Source organism: Pogoniulus pusillus, chromosome 17 (assembly GCF_015220805.1).
Source record: "Pogoniulus pusillus isolate bPogPus1 chromosome 17, bPogPus1.pri, whole genome shotgun sequence".
In the NCBI taxonomy this organism is placed as follows: Eukaryota; Metazoa; Chordata; class Aves; order Piciformes; family Lybiidae; genus Pogoniulus; species Pogoniulus pusillus.
The window spans coordinates 24,567,534-24,581,567 of record NC_087280.1 but is presented as its reverse complement, the minus strand read 5'-3'; the positions used below and the strand labels follow the sequence as shown (position 1 = coordinate 24,581,567).

Genomic DNA, 14,034 nt, shown 5'->3' with positions numbered 1-14,034 from the left:
TAAACAGACAGGGAAGGCTGGGGTGCAGCTCACCACCACCTCAGACCGCTGGGTGGCTGGCTGAGGTGCCACCCATGGAATTGAGGGGTGGTGTTGAGCTCCTCACCTGCCCTGAAATTGAGGGTGCTGTTGAGAGCATGCAGAAGGGGAGCCGTTAGGTAATGTTCTTGCTGTCTGGCATCCCCAGGTGGCGAGGGATGGCTGACCCTGGGACATGGAAGTCTGAACACCTTCAGTGCTCTCTCCACTCGAGGAGTGCAGGTCCTGTGGCTCCCTGGTGTTCAGCTGGGCCAACTGGAGCAAGGCCCAGAGCTGCTGTGGGAAGAGAGGGAAGCCACACTGTCGTCATCACAGCACACACACAAAGTGTGTGGCTAGCTGCGAGCTGAAGGGCTTGTTGCTTCTCATGCATAGTCCTATACAGAGACATCTTAGTCCTTTGCTAACAATGCCAATTTCTTGGAATTACAAAGGAAAATGTAATAACTCCTGGAGTTCTTAAGAAAAAAAGTAATCCAGGAACTCAGAACCAGGTCCTGCTGTGCACTGGAAGGGAGTGTAAGAGTTGTACCCCTCTAAAGACTGAGCTGTACCTCACCCATTCAGCCTAAGCAGGGACACTGAGCAGCTGATCCTTCGTAACTCGGCTCCCGTTTTAAGGCTTTCCACTGCAAACACAAGGACTAAAAGCACATCTTCAGAGCATTCTACCAGAGCATTTCACCTCATACCTCAGGTGTTTGAGGGAAAGGGAAATAAACAGCAGTCTCCCAGAGTTAAACTGCAAGGTTTGTGGAAAGCCACCAGTGTAATTCGTGTGTGTTATGTGTGTGACAGTGGGGGAAGGAGACCTTGTGCTGGCTGCCTCACCCCCCTGGAATGCTGCGAAGGCCTGTTAATCTTTAATTGTCTTCCCAGGGCTGTGCTCAACTGCCCTGAACAGCCCTGCAGAAGTTGATGGAAGCTCTCAGAATGAGAAGTTGCAAACCAATCCCTTGCTCTGCTGAATAAGTAACCTGAGAGAGCGCAGGCATTAAGATGTAAATTGGCAGGAAGATGGAGGAAGCATGGAGGCTGTGTTTACTCTTTCGCCGTGGCCGAGTTTAATCAGCACAGCATTAAAAGTGCTCCTGCGTATAGAGAAAGTTTACTTTCTCTTTGATTCTTTGTGCTTTTGCCTATCAGCTGTTGAGCTGTTTTCTAAGCATCTTCCCGCTTTGGTGCCTCCCGGTGCCGCGGAGCTCTGGGCAGCAGCCGACAGCCTTAATTCTGGAGGCATTTACACTGCTGTGGAGCAGGAGGCTGTGCTCCTATCAGCAGTTCCGCAAATGAGGCTTTTTTTCCGTTCAGATGAAACGTGGCTGTGATTTGAGAGAACCTTGGTCACCCTGTTTGCAGATTCTTGTCTCGATGAGGAGTGCAGCATTCAGAGCAGCTCGCCCTGCTGCGGGGAGCAAGGCACAGCTCGGGTCCTGCAGCTTCCTATGGAGTGCTGGGTTCCGGCTGCACAGGCAGCAGTGCTCACGGAAGCCTTCTCAGGAGCCTCCACTGTCGAGTTAGGAACGTAGATAAAAGCTGAAGGACCAAACCCCTAACACTATAACATCCATACAACACCTTATAAAAACATAACTTAGAGCAGCAGGCAGGTGTGGAGTATTCTCTGAAGGCATTTACCAGTGTCCATGGGTTAAGCTTTATCTCTTTTTTAGCAGAAAAGCACTAATATTTCCTGTTTCGTTTCTGGTTGAGAGAGAAGGGGATCCAAGGGCTGGAGCACCTCTGCTAGAGGACAGGCTGAGGGAGCTGGGGGGGTGCAGCCTGGAGAAGAGAAGAACCCAGGGGGACCTTGGAGCTGCCTGCCAGTGCCTGAAGGGATCCTCCAGGAGGACTGCAAAGGGACTTTGCCCTAAGGTGTCTGGAGCCAGGACAGGGGGAATGGTTTGAAGCTGAGGCAGAGCAGGGTTGAGCTGGATCTGAGGAAGAAATTCTTCAGCAGGAGAGTGGTGAGACTCTGGCACAGGCTGCCCAGGGAGGCTGTGGCTGCCTCCTGCCTGGGGGCGTTGCAGGCCAGGCTGGGTGAGGCTGAGAGGTGTCCCTGGGCATGGTGGGGAGGCTGGGGCAGCTGAGCTCTGAGCTCCCTTTAACCATGAGCCACTCTAGAATGCTGTGATAAAACAAGCCCAGAGAAAGCTGATAGTCACTGTCGCAGCTTCTGACAGATGCGCAGAAGAAGCCAAACCCAGCTGAACATGAGCCAGGGAAACTGCTGGGCTGTGTGTGCTGTCACCGTCCCCTTGTGCCGTATCCCACGAGACACCCGATTAGCCAGGAAGAACACAGTCCAGACAGCAGATTTGATACTGTGCTCCACCGAAATAAGACCTTGGGGCTTAGACTGGAACACATTCTGTCAGATCTACTGCGATTCAGACGTAATTATGCAAATCGATCTTCTCTTCCCTTTTTGTTTGGTGCGAGCTTTGTTGACTCGCTCAGTTCAGCTCCGCAGCAGCTCTTTGTTCTCTTAAGCAGATTGAGAGCTGAGATTGATTTTCTCTTCTCACCGTCTTCTCCGTCTTAATAGGCAGCATGGGCAGGGTCTGCCAGAATCCCTGAGAAGATCCATAAATGTTTGGAACTCTTCTGATTATTGGTAGCAAGCACCTTCCATGCTACCTCCTGAGCCTTTCTGTGTCCGTGGTGAGATCTGTAGCCCTGGTAACTGGAGAGAGGGACACCGTAACTGCTTTGGGAGCGATCTGCTAGGAGGGGTGGAAATACACGCTCTGGGCTTTACCTTGGCTGTCACACAAAGAGCCCATGCACAGTAAAGCACAAAAATCAATCTTCGTGCTGAATGTGTGTTTCTCCAAGTTCTATGCCAAGCTATGTACCTTGGAAGCCTAACTCCTGTGGAAGAGAGCTTTTCACAAGGAGAGCGGGGCCAGCACTTGCTGAGAGTGCAAATACCAAGGGCAAAGTCTGCTGCACATGCAGGGTGGCAAGAAGCAGCATTTTGGCGGCTCCCGTGGCACAAGAGGGGTTGATTCATTTACACATTAGCACAACCACAAACAAGTGTTGACATCATCTAGCAACAAGACAGCAAACAAATTAAGGAAAGTGATTTTTATCTCAGTCTTGTTCTTACGTGCCAGAGAGGGTCTGCTGGGTGCCTTTGCAGGGATTGTTTCCAGCTTGGAGGCTGTTCTCCCTGGCGGCAGGGCTCAGCACACGTCTGCGTTTGCATCTTGCCACCAGCCGTAGAAATAGACCAGCTGAGCTCTTGCAGCACGCTGTAGCTGCTGCTCAGGAAAGCCTTTCTCCTGGAAGGTCAGAGCTGCCCTGCAAACTGGCAAACCTGCACTGGTGCCTCCTCTGTGTCTAATGTGGCCTGGACCTGCCACATTAGATGCCCCTCTTGCATTTGTTTTGTCATGTCTGGATGACCACACCTGCCTAAATCAGCTGTAGAGAAAATGCTGAAGTTTAGAACATGAACCAACACAGGAAGGTCCTAAAAGGATTTATCAAGGGAGTTACAACCTTGTTCTTTAAACTAGCCCATATAATTTAAGAGAAAATGGTGTTCTTCCTGTAAAATGCAATGAAGTAGTTGGTAAGAATGTGGCTGTTATGTTAATCTCTGTGCAGCCCTGGAAGTACAGAAATGTAATTTCTGTGATGTTCTCTCCAGTTACTGCTGTTAAATTCTGCAGTGGTTTCCTTTAGGGAAAGTGACATTGGGCATTAGAGAAACCCTCCTCAAGCTGAAATCTCTCCAACAGGAGTCCACTGGCTGAAGAGATGTAACCAAGGCCAGACAGGTGTTTACTGTGCTACTCAAAGCAGAACTAAGCTAGCACCAAGCACACAGGCATCTCTTTTCAGCTCTGCCATTTCAAGTTGCTCCTAAGTTGGCATCATTGGAACATGTATTAACAACTGAGATCTAAACAATGGAACTGGAGTCCCGTGCCCAAGAGGTGCAGCGGGGGCAAGGGCACTGACTCTGGACTTGTTCTCTGCAGTGCTCACTAAGCACATTGTCTTCTGTTCTGAGATGCTGGCTGGCAGAAGCACTGCCAGCAGCTGACACAGAATCATAGAATCAGTCAGGGTTGGAAGGGACCACAGGGATCAGCCAGTTCCAACCCCCCTGCTGTGCCCGGGGACACCCTACCCTAAGAGCAGGCTGCACACAGCCTCAGCCAGCCTGGCCTTAAACACCTCCAGGGATGGGGCCTCAACCACCTCCCTGGGCAACCCATTCCAGCCTCTCACCACTCTCATGCTCAACAACTTCCTCCTCATGTCCAGTTTGAACCTACCCATCTCCATCTTTGCTCTGTTCTCCCCAGTCCTGTCACTCCTTGAGAGCCTAAAAAGTCCCTTCCCAGCTTTTTGTATCCCACTTCAGACACTGGAAGGCCACAAGTAGGTCATCTGGGAGCCTGCTCCAGACTGCACAGCCCCAACTCTTTCAGTCTGTCCTCATAGCAGATCAGCTCCAGCCCTCTGAGCATCCCAGTGGCCCTTCTCTGGACATGCTCCAGCACACATCAGGAAGCTGCTAGGGACTGTTGGTGATTACTTTAGGCAGAAATGACCACATGAAGTACCACAGAATGGTAGAGGTTGCAAGGGACCTGTGAAGATCATCTAGTCCAATGCCCCTGCTAGAGCAGAGTGAGCCTGAGCAAGTTGCCCAGGACTACAATGTCCACGTAGGTTTGGAATCTGTCCAGAGGCAGAGACTCTACAACATCTCTGGGCAGCCTGTTTCAGTGCTCTGTCCCCCTCAAAGGGAGGACTTTTTCCTTAGGTTGACATGGAACCTCCTGTGTTCCAGTCTGTGTCCATTGCCTCTTGTTCTGAGGATAGATAGGAATAGAGATCATAGATTCATAGAATGCATTAGGTTGGAAGGGGCCTTAAAGATCATCCAGTTCCAGTCCCCTGCCATGGGGGAACTAGACTGCCTTTGCAGCTAGACTACTTTTCACAAGGCATACCCAATTCTATCACTGAATCCCTTCTGGGAAGCCACTGGATAAACCCCAAAAGCTATGAACACCATTGGTCTACTTACCAAAACCCCCAGATGTGGCCAAAAGGTGGATCCAGGAAACTGCAGTGAGGCCTGAAGCAGCAGAGTGCTGTGGAGATCAGAGCTCCCTGAGCCAAGGCTTCTCCCCAAGTGCCACAGTCCTCACTCTGAAAGAAAAGCAGAGCTCACTCCCCGGGGGTGTGCTTCTGGTGTCTTCTGATCTGGATGCTACAATTCAAAGCAGGAAGGGAGTGAGCTGGGCTGGAGGCAGATCAGTAGACAGATAATCCAGAACACCTCTATCCCCTTCCACCTTCAGAAAGAAGGGTCTGTGCTCAGTTCTGCAGGCCCAAATCACCTAAGCAAGGTGAGGGCTTGCTTAAAGTATTGTGCACTGTGTGGCATCTCCCCCAGCTCACCAGTCCTGTCATGGCAGCTGGGGTAGGAATGTGGTCAGTCTCACTAAAATGAAGGGTGAAAGCAGAGCTCACCTTTGCCTTTTCTCACTGCCTGATCCCAGTGCCAGCAGGCTCCTGCTGCCCAGTCTGCTTGGCAGCAAGCCTGGGAATGCAGTGGCATGTAAGGGCTCAGGCAGTGTGATGTCCACACGTCCTAGCAGAAGCTCCTGGCCCCCAGTTTGACAGCAGCTCTGTCACCCATCTGTCTGTAGGCCACAGACGTTTGCTGTGTTCCCATCTGCACAAAGCCAGCAGCAGGCCAAGTTTACATTTGTGGCAAGGCAGCTTGAAGAGCCTGCTTTAAGAACATGTGTTTAAGAAAAACCCCAGTGCCAGCTCGATGGAGGCCTCTGCCCTGTCCGAAATGGGGATTTAGAGGAGCACTTGGTAGGCTTTACAAACAACATCCTAGCCTCTTTGCACAGCTTGCTGGATCTCATCAGAGGGGTTTACTGAGGGTCATAAGCAGCAAAAAGGCTAAAGGGGCAGAAAATCAGAATTAATTGCAACCAAACCATCTGAGGACATGAGGCATAGAAGGGCAGTCTGTGTCCTAGGGGAAGTAAGGAATGCAGAGGAACCTGAAGTGTGCTCTGCTATTGCAGTCGAGCACAGAGCAGCTGGAAGGAGCAAACAGGTGAAGGAAGTGGTTGGCTGATATTTGCCCTTTATTCTGTTGTGCTCCTGATAGTTGCCCTCCATTCTGCTGTGCTCTTTCTCTGCTTTCTTTACCCCCTCTTCCTCCTGCTACACAAGGTAACAATTTCCAAAGACCATAAAAGAGAACAGAAACAGAAGCATTTAATTGCCTTATGAATTGAATTATGATTTATGACAGGCTTTCCATTTCACAAGTAAGACATTATGCAGATTCTCAGCAGACCTTTTCATTTAAAAGCCTGCACAAAATATTTTTGGTGTAGCTTCCTACTTGGTTTTATTTCTGAACTAGACAAACTGAACACATGCACCTGTGTCTCAAAGACCAGACAGTGCATGCTTAATTGTGTTCTGAAATCCAACCCCTGAATTATGGAAGGCAGCATAATTCATGTCTACATTAGCCAAAGTGTGCTTTAGCAGTGCTGGAGCATCCCTTGCCATATGCTCTGTGCTTTTGCCATTTGCATTAACAAAGAAGGGACCATCTTGAGTGCTTTAACTAGCTGGAGAGATAGCCACAGATATGTTTTTCTTTCTTATCCATCCTTCCAGGTCACACCAAATATAATCCAATTCTTCTCCTGCTAGGATATAAAAATAAAGGTGCACTGCTAATGTTAAAACCAGTTGCCAGTATCTAACAGCTAATCAGAGTGGAGATCCACCTGGGCAAGCATTTGGCTCCTGACAACCTCCACTAACTCCAGCGCTTGAGAAGAGGGTAAAGACAAGGCAAAGCCTGAGCTACACTTCCTTCTGCTGTATTCCCAGCTTCAGCAAACTGCAGCTGAAGGAAACTGTGCAGTAGGAGCTTTCCTCTGTGTCATTAAAGCCCCCCGTGGAATTAGCCCACTGTTCTGGATTAGCTGTGGAGTGTCACAGCAGTTCACTTCTGTCCAGCTGGGCTGCATCTCGTATTGATCCCCTCAAACAGCAGACTGAGTGTCAGGGGCTCAGGCAGTGGAGAGTGAGAGCTGGCAGACAGATGCCTGTGCCATAGCTGCATCTTTTGGGGTAGGAGATAATGGTACAGTGCCAATAGCACCGCGAGGCACCGAGATGAATGCTTATGAGAAACAGACTGAGGAATAGCAATACCTACAGTGTGTGCTTTGGACTGGACAGGTCTGCAGGGAAATGTATCCAACCCATCCTGAGCTTTCAGAGACCGAAATCCATTTGACTGTCTTCATCTCATCTGTGCCTGTCTCTTTCACATCCACAGGGGGGTTGCCAAGGATGAGGCTCCTGGGTGGTATCAGGCAGATGGATCTGGGGGGTTGGAAGCTGGAAAGCAAGCATTTTCCTTTTCCCACCTGTCTCTGCCTCAGAAAAAAGAAGAAGTAGTATTGAACTGCTTGACAATTCAGCCACCAGGGTTCAGTGTGCAGGAGGCTGGGGTACTTGTGGCTTCTCCTGCTTGGCCAGCAGACCAATTCACGCTTCTGGAAGTGCTTCTCGCTGCCATGCCAGAGTCGCGCTGCTCCCTGAGTGTGCCTGGAATTCACCCTGGGGCAGCACGCCCACAGCCAGCTGAGACAGGAGGTACCCCTACAGCTTTGTCAGTCGGGTGCCAGCAGGGCGCTGGCTGGCTTCACACTGCGTTTGATCCTGCCAAAGGGGGCAGGCAGAAGGACAGAGAGAGCCCAGAAGAAGCACTCTGGACTGAGCTGTCATTTTGTGATGTGATGCATGCAGGTTTTGCCAGGTATTTCCCATTCAGGGCACGTTGCTCTTCACCTCCCAGTTAAGATCTCTCAGAATATTGAACGGTGATGGGAGGTAAAGTCAGAGCACAGCAGCTCAGAGAGATGCCCTTGGTGCTGTGGAGCTACAGAGGACCACAGAGGTTATGCTGATTCCCAGACCCTGGCAGGGAGGATATTAAGGCCAGGCAGCTGTGTCTGTCTGGACAGGGCTCCACATTTCCCCCCACACTACACTTCTACTGCTGGAGTCTGTGGCAGTGACTGTGTGTGATGGAGGCAGAGCAGAACCTTAGCGAGCGCAGGAGAGAGCTGTGTGAAGTGGGATTAGCCAGAGCCCAAATAGCAGTATGGGATCACAGTAGAGTGCTGCCCCAATGCTTCCTGGAATGCTGCAGGACACAGCTGGTCCATAGGTCACACTCAGCATCAGTCTGCTGCTTCCTCTGCTGCTCCTGTTGCACAAAGCAGATTTCCACAGAGAACAGTAGAAGTTCCTAGTGGGGATCAGGCTGTCTGAAAGCTGCAGAGGCATATGGGCAGCCTCACCTCTGGAATGGTCAGGGCCAGGTCATGAGAAACATGTACATGGTTCTGACATTGTCTAGTGCCAAAAGGAGGGCTGGAGAAGTTTTGTCTCCTTTTATACCCTCAGGTACTTACCTTCATTCAGGATCTTCTAAAGGCCTTGGAGAATCTCATCCTGAAATGACAGATGGTGGTTACAGGGTTGGGTGCTCTGCATTTTCCAGAGAGGCTGAGGGAGCTGGGGGTGTGCAGCCTGCAGCAGAGGAGGCTCAGGGCAGAGCTCATTGCTGTCTGCAGCTGCCTGCAGGGAGGCTGTAGCCAGGTGGGGTTGGGCTCTGCTGCCAGGCAGCCAGCAACAGAACAAGGGGACAGTTCCAAGCTGTGCCAGGGGAGGTCTAGGCTGGATGTTAGGAGGAAGTTCTTGCCAAGGAGAGTGATTGGCATTGGAATGGGCTGCCCAGGGAGGTGGTGGAGTCGCTGTCCCTAGAGATCATAGGAGCATAGAATCACCCAGGTTGGAAGAGACCTCCAAGCTCATCCAGTCCAACCTAGCACCCAGCCCTGTCTAATTGACTTCACCATGACATGAAGTGCCTCATCCAGGCTTTGCCTGAACACTTCCAGGGATGGTGACTGGATGGGGCTGGGTGCTAGGTTAGACTGTATGAGCTTGGAGGTCTCTTCCAACCTGGCTGATTCTATGATTCTATGGGTCCAAACAAACACATTCTTAGGTGTAGGCTTGAGGCATTTGTTGTACCTCTCACTGCCTTGCCCAAGGAGAGCAGGAGTGTGTCCTGAAGATCAACACCTGCAAAATGCATCTTTTCTTGCAGTACTTTTCATGGAAACATTATTGTCAGAGCATTTCCCCATGATCGTGGGGAAGCAAGTCCTTCCATCTTCTGCTGCTCAGAACAGAGAAATGGGCATAAGATGCAGGGTTAGCAGTGTGTGAGGGACTGGATTCAAAATCGCCTAGAGCTGCCAACCATCACTTGGCACATCGAGCCCCGCACGCCCAGCCCAGCCCACTGGGCAGTGCTGCCACAGAACCACAGCGACGTGGGAAAAAAGAATTCCTTAGAAGGTCCTTTCCTTCCCTGCAGCTCACACTGAGTTTCCCCCTTCATTTTAAGTACAGATTAAGCCTTCTGGGTTTCTGTCTCCAGAATCCGAACTCTGCCGCGGTCCACGGGCGGATTGAGTTCCCACGCTGTGATGCGCGACTCCGAGTTGTCAGGTTCCTAAGCGCGGTGCCGCGGGGCATGGCTCGCCGGCAAACCGGCAGAGAACTCCTCAGTGTAAGGCTCCTTTATTCCTGCCTTCACTGCCAGGCAGAAGAAAGCCTCCTGGGCAAATCCATGGCTTTCCCTCACCCCCAGCTCACACGGGGTTGGAGCTTCCCTCCCAGGTTGTCTGACATCCACTGCAAGCTCCTCAGCATCACCTTTATTTTGTGCCGGGGAGCAGCGGAAGGTGTCCTGTGCCCTCCTGGGCTTCCTGCTAACGCTTGGGGCTGCTAAAGCCTAAGATAAATGAGCTCTGCTTCTGTTCCGGCAGGGTCTGGAAGGCAGCCACGCACCTCTTGTCGACAGGGTGTGCCCATTGCCAGGGATGGCTTTGAGGGGCAGAGGACTGCCTGCTTTTGCCACCCTTCGGGCACACAGGCCCGCAGGAGGGAGGGACGCTGCACATCCCAATTAACAGCCAATAGCGAGTACTTGGCCCGATGCCACGCATCCTACAGGCCTGCGGATCTGCTGTTCTCTGAAGTTAATTTGCCTTTACAAAGATTACTCTCTAGTCCTTGAGGAGGAGGGCTGGAGGAGGGGAAGGGCTGGCTCCTGTGTTCATCGCCTTGCCTGAGCGACCCCCGGCGCAGAGGCTGCTGGCGCCCTTTGGATGGAACGGGCTTTTGCTTCCAGGTTCCACAGTTCCACCAGAGTGCTCCCTTGGAACGTGGCTCGGTTGGTTTTTACTGAACAGTATTTGGGAAACAAGCTGGAAGCTTTATTTACTTACTGCTTCTATTTCTGTCATATCACAGCCATGCGTTTCGAGCAGAGAGGAAAATAAAACCCATTTAGCTTTATCTACCACCCTCAATCTGCCTTAGCCTTTTCTAATAGATTTTAATAACACTTCAGTGGAAAACTCAGAATAGAATAAATTACAGAAGTCAGCATCAAAGGCTTCATTCCACAGCACAGAAGTAAGTCATCACAGCTCTCTGGACTTGAGTGCATTTTTGCTTTATCAGCCACCCCTAAAAGAAAGGGGATTTAAATCACAGAATCATCCAGGTTGGCAGAGAGCTCCAAGCTCATCCAGCCCAGCCTAGCACCCAGCCCTGGCCACCCAACCAGACCATGGCACTAAGTGCCCCATCCAGGCTTGGCTTCAACACCTCCAGCCACAGCCACTCCACCACCTCCCTGGGCAGCCCATTCCAATGCCAATCACTCTCTCTGACAACAGCTTCCTCCTCACATCCAGCCTAGACCTGCCCTGGCACAACTTGAGGCTGTGTCCCCTTCTTCTGATGCTGGCTGCCTGGCAGCAGAGCCCAACCCCACCTGGCTAGAGCCTCCCTGCAGGCAGCTGCAGACAGCAATGAGCTCTGCCCTGAGCCTCCTCTGCTGCAGGCTGCACCCCCCCAGCTCCCTCAGCCTCTCCTCACAGGGCTGTGCTCCAGACCCCTCCCCTGCCTTGCTGCCCTTCTCTGGGCACCTTTCAGCACCTCAACATCTCTCTTGACTTGGGAAGCCCAGAACTGGACATAGTTCTCTCTCTAGAGAGCCTTGCCTCAAAGATGCCTGTCCTGGCTACTTGCTTCCCAGAATTCCTTTGATTCTTGTGTCTTATGTCCATCTCCATGAAGCCAAGACTGACATATGGCATTCTGCAGGGCAAAGTGCTCCTTGTCAGAAAGGCCAAGGATCAGAAGAAGAATTGTCTGTCTGAAGGTATGCAGCACAGCTTTCACTTGCCCTAATTAAAGCAATGATAATTGCTCTAAGATTCTCTAAAATAGGCTTATTAATCTATATGCCACATTTTGGAATGCAATTAATGTGTGCCTAAGCTTCCCATCTCCCTTAATGTCGCAGGGGATAGAGTTGATCTAATGGCATTTAATATTTTAACAGAAGCTGAGATTAGACAGTTTGTTATAAATTAAAAGCTAAATGGAACTTGGTGGATCAGGGCTTTTCTCCTTTTTCCCCAGCAGGAGCAATTTCTTCTGCACATTATATCCCTTCTGCATGTAACTTCCATCTCTGAATTCTGTAACCCAGCATGAGGGATTTATACCCAATTCGCCCAGTTTATGGGCAAGATCATTTTGGTCTGTAATTACAAGAGCAGTAACATTCACAGGAGGGTCACGGGAGGTTATTTAAATGACACAAGTGTCATGCAGATCTAAATGAGTGCCCAGATTCTGCTGCACATTAACCTCTCAGCTCAGCCCCTGGCATGCTGTCTGCAGCTCCCTGAAGGGAGGTTGTAGCCAGGTGGGGTTGGGCTCTGCTGCCAGGCAGCCAGCAACAGAAGAAGGGGACACAGCCTCAAGCTGTGCCAGGGCAGGTCTAGGCTGGATGTGAGGAGGAAGTTGTTGTCAGAGAGAGTGATTGGCACTGGAATGGGCTGCCCAGGGAGGTGGTGGAGTGGCCGTGGCTGGAGGTGTTGAAGCCAAGCCTGGCTGGGGCACTTAGTGCCATGGTCTGGTTGGTTGGGCAGGGTTGGGTGCCAGGTTGGGCTGGGTGAGCTTGGAGGCCTCTTCCAACCTGGTTGATTCTATGGTGCAGGACCTGACTCAACACAAAGTTTAACTGCAGAACTGGAAGAATCAGGTCCAGGAAAATCTCTTGTATTTGTCTTTTTAAGAATCTAACTCAGGAGGCTTTGACAGAGCAGTTTTTCAGCAGGTCAGTGCAAGTGCTTGCAGGCTCACATTCCATGGAAGGTGAGCATTCCAAAGGAAATGTGTGGCTGGAATGCCAGGGTGCAGCCTTACCTGAATCTCACTCACCTGTGGACAGCAGCAGTGTGGAAACAGCTAACAGCCAGAAGTGCCAGGCTCCAGATCGAGCACTCGTGTGAAGCAGCAGGTCTGCAGGATCAGTTCCTTTAGACCAGGAGCTCTGAGGAAACCAAAAGACCCCCAGAGAAGGACATCCATTGCTCGCTGCCGGCGCTGCACTCCCTTACCTGCAAAGCTTCCGGGGGAAGGAGGGAGCCCTGAGCAGGCTTACGGGGCCAGAGCCCTGTGCAAAGTGCTGCCATTCGAGCTTGCTTCCACTGAAGAGAGGTTTGCAGTGGTGACAAGGTCACATGGCACTTGTCAAAGACTCTGCTCTGCTTCATGCTGCTGTTAAATGGCATTCTGCACTTCTTGCATGACGAGCAAGTGCTCATCAGTGTCAGTGCTTCACAGAAGGATGCAGATGCAAGGCTCTCGTCCCAAGGAATGCCTACTAATGAAGAGGAAAATGAGATTGTGCTGCTGCATGACTGAAAGAACCAAGAAGGCAACTCTAGATGGTGTACAAGGCTTGTGCTTCGTCAGCCACAGGAAACAGCGCTGAAACTGAGCTGAAGCAGCCACAGCCTGACTGACCCAAGCATCCACAGCCCAACTGACCCACTGAGGTCTCTTGCTTTTTTTCTTCAGTGATTTTGCATCTCCACCCCCACCCTGATAGCACACAGAGTACATCTGGCTGGTGGCTGTGCAGCACTGAGGTTTTCCATCTATCAAGGCTTACCCTTTCACCCTTCATTTCCCTTAAGGACATTGCTTGCAGCTAGGAGGATTTGAAAGTCTGACTCACGCAAGCCACCTTTGCTCCAGATCACAGGGCCAGCAGCAGCAGAGGGGGATGGAACAAGCTGCCAGTCTTACCTGTAAGTCAGTGGAAGAACTGCTTGTCTGTGAACTTCAGTGCTCTACTTAGGACAATGTCATTGTTTTTTCATTCTGAGCCTGTGCCATCACTGAGTAAAAGACTGCTGTAAGGTCAGAAATGAGATATAGATCAGTTTATTAGCAGTAATGATTTTTCAGTAGGTTCAGCAGGATCCAGTTTCCCTGACGAGGAGACATCATTATGTACTGCCATCTCCATAAATAAGGTTAGCTCTGGATCTGCAGAACAGCTCAAACCCAACTCATAGAAGTGAAAGCATCATTTGAATGGAAACAGAAGAACTGAGCTTATGAGGCAAATGCAGCCCCAGAGCCAAGGACTGGCATGAATTAAACCAAAGGTGCAAGATGCATAGGTAAATATGCCCCTCACCTTACAAGAGAGCATATCCTCCTCTCCTTTATCCAGATACAAATGACATCAGTGCCAATGGGAAGGCTGCCAATGACATCAGAGATGCTGAGAGGTTCTGATCATTAAAAACCTCTCATTATTTAGTTGTAACTTTTTTTTTTTTTGTTTCCCCAAGGAGAAGGGTTTTGGGGGTGGTGAGCTCAAACAACCTGTTACAGCTGAAAACCATGCTCAGTGCCTGGTCCTGGAATCATGGAATCAACCAGGTTGGAAGAGAGCTCCAAGCTCATCCAGCCCAACCTAGCACCCAGCCCTGGCCAAGCAACCAGCCAGGC

At 50.8% G+C, this 14,034-nt stretch overlaps 1 long non-coding RNA gene across 1 annotated transcript; it reads right to left on the bottom strand.

The window, feature by feature from the left end:
• Window positions 1–9,295: 9,295 nt before the first annotated feature.
• Window positions 9,296–13,421, bottom strand: LOC135183203 (uncharacterized). Its single transcript, XR_010305454.1, has 3 exons — window positions 13,321–13,421; window positions 12,448–12,892; window positions 9,296–10,677 (listed from the first exon to the last, which is right to left on the bottom strand). It is a non-coding gene; the product is annotated as an uncharacterized LOC135183203 (long non-coding RNA).
• Between the last annotated feature and the right edge of the window lie 613 nt (window positions 13,422–14,034).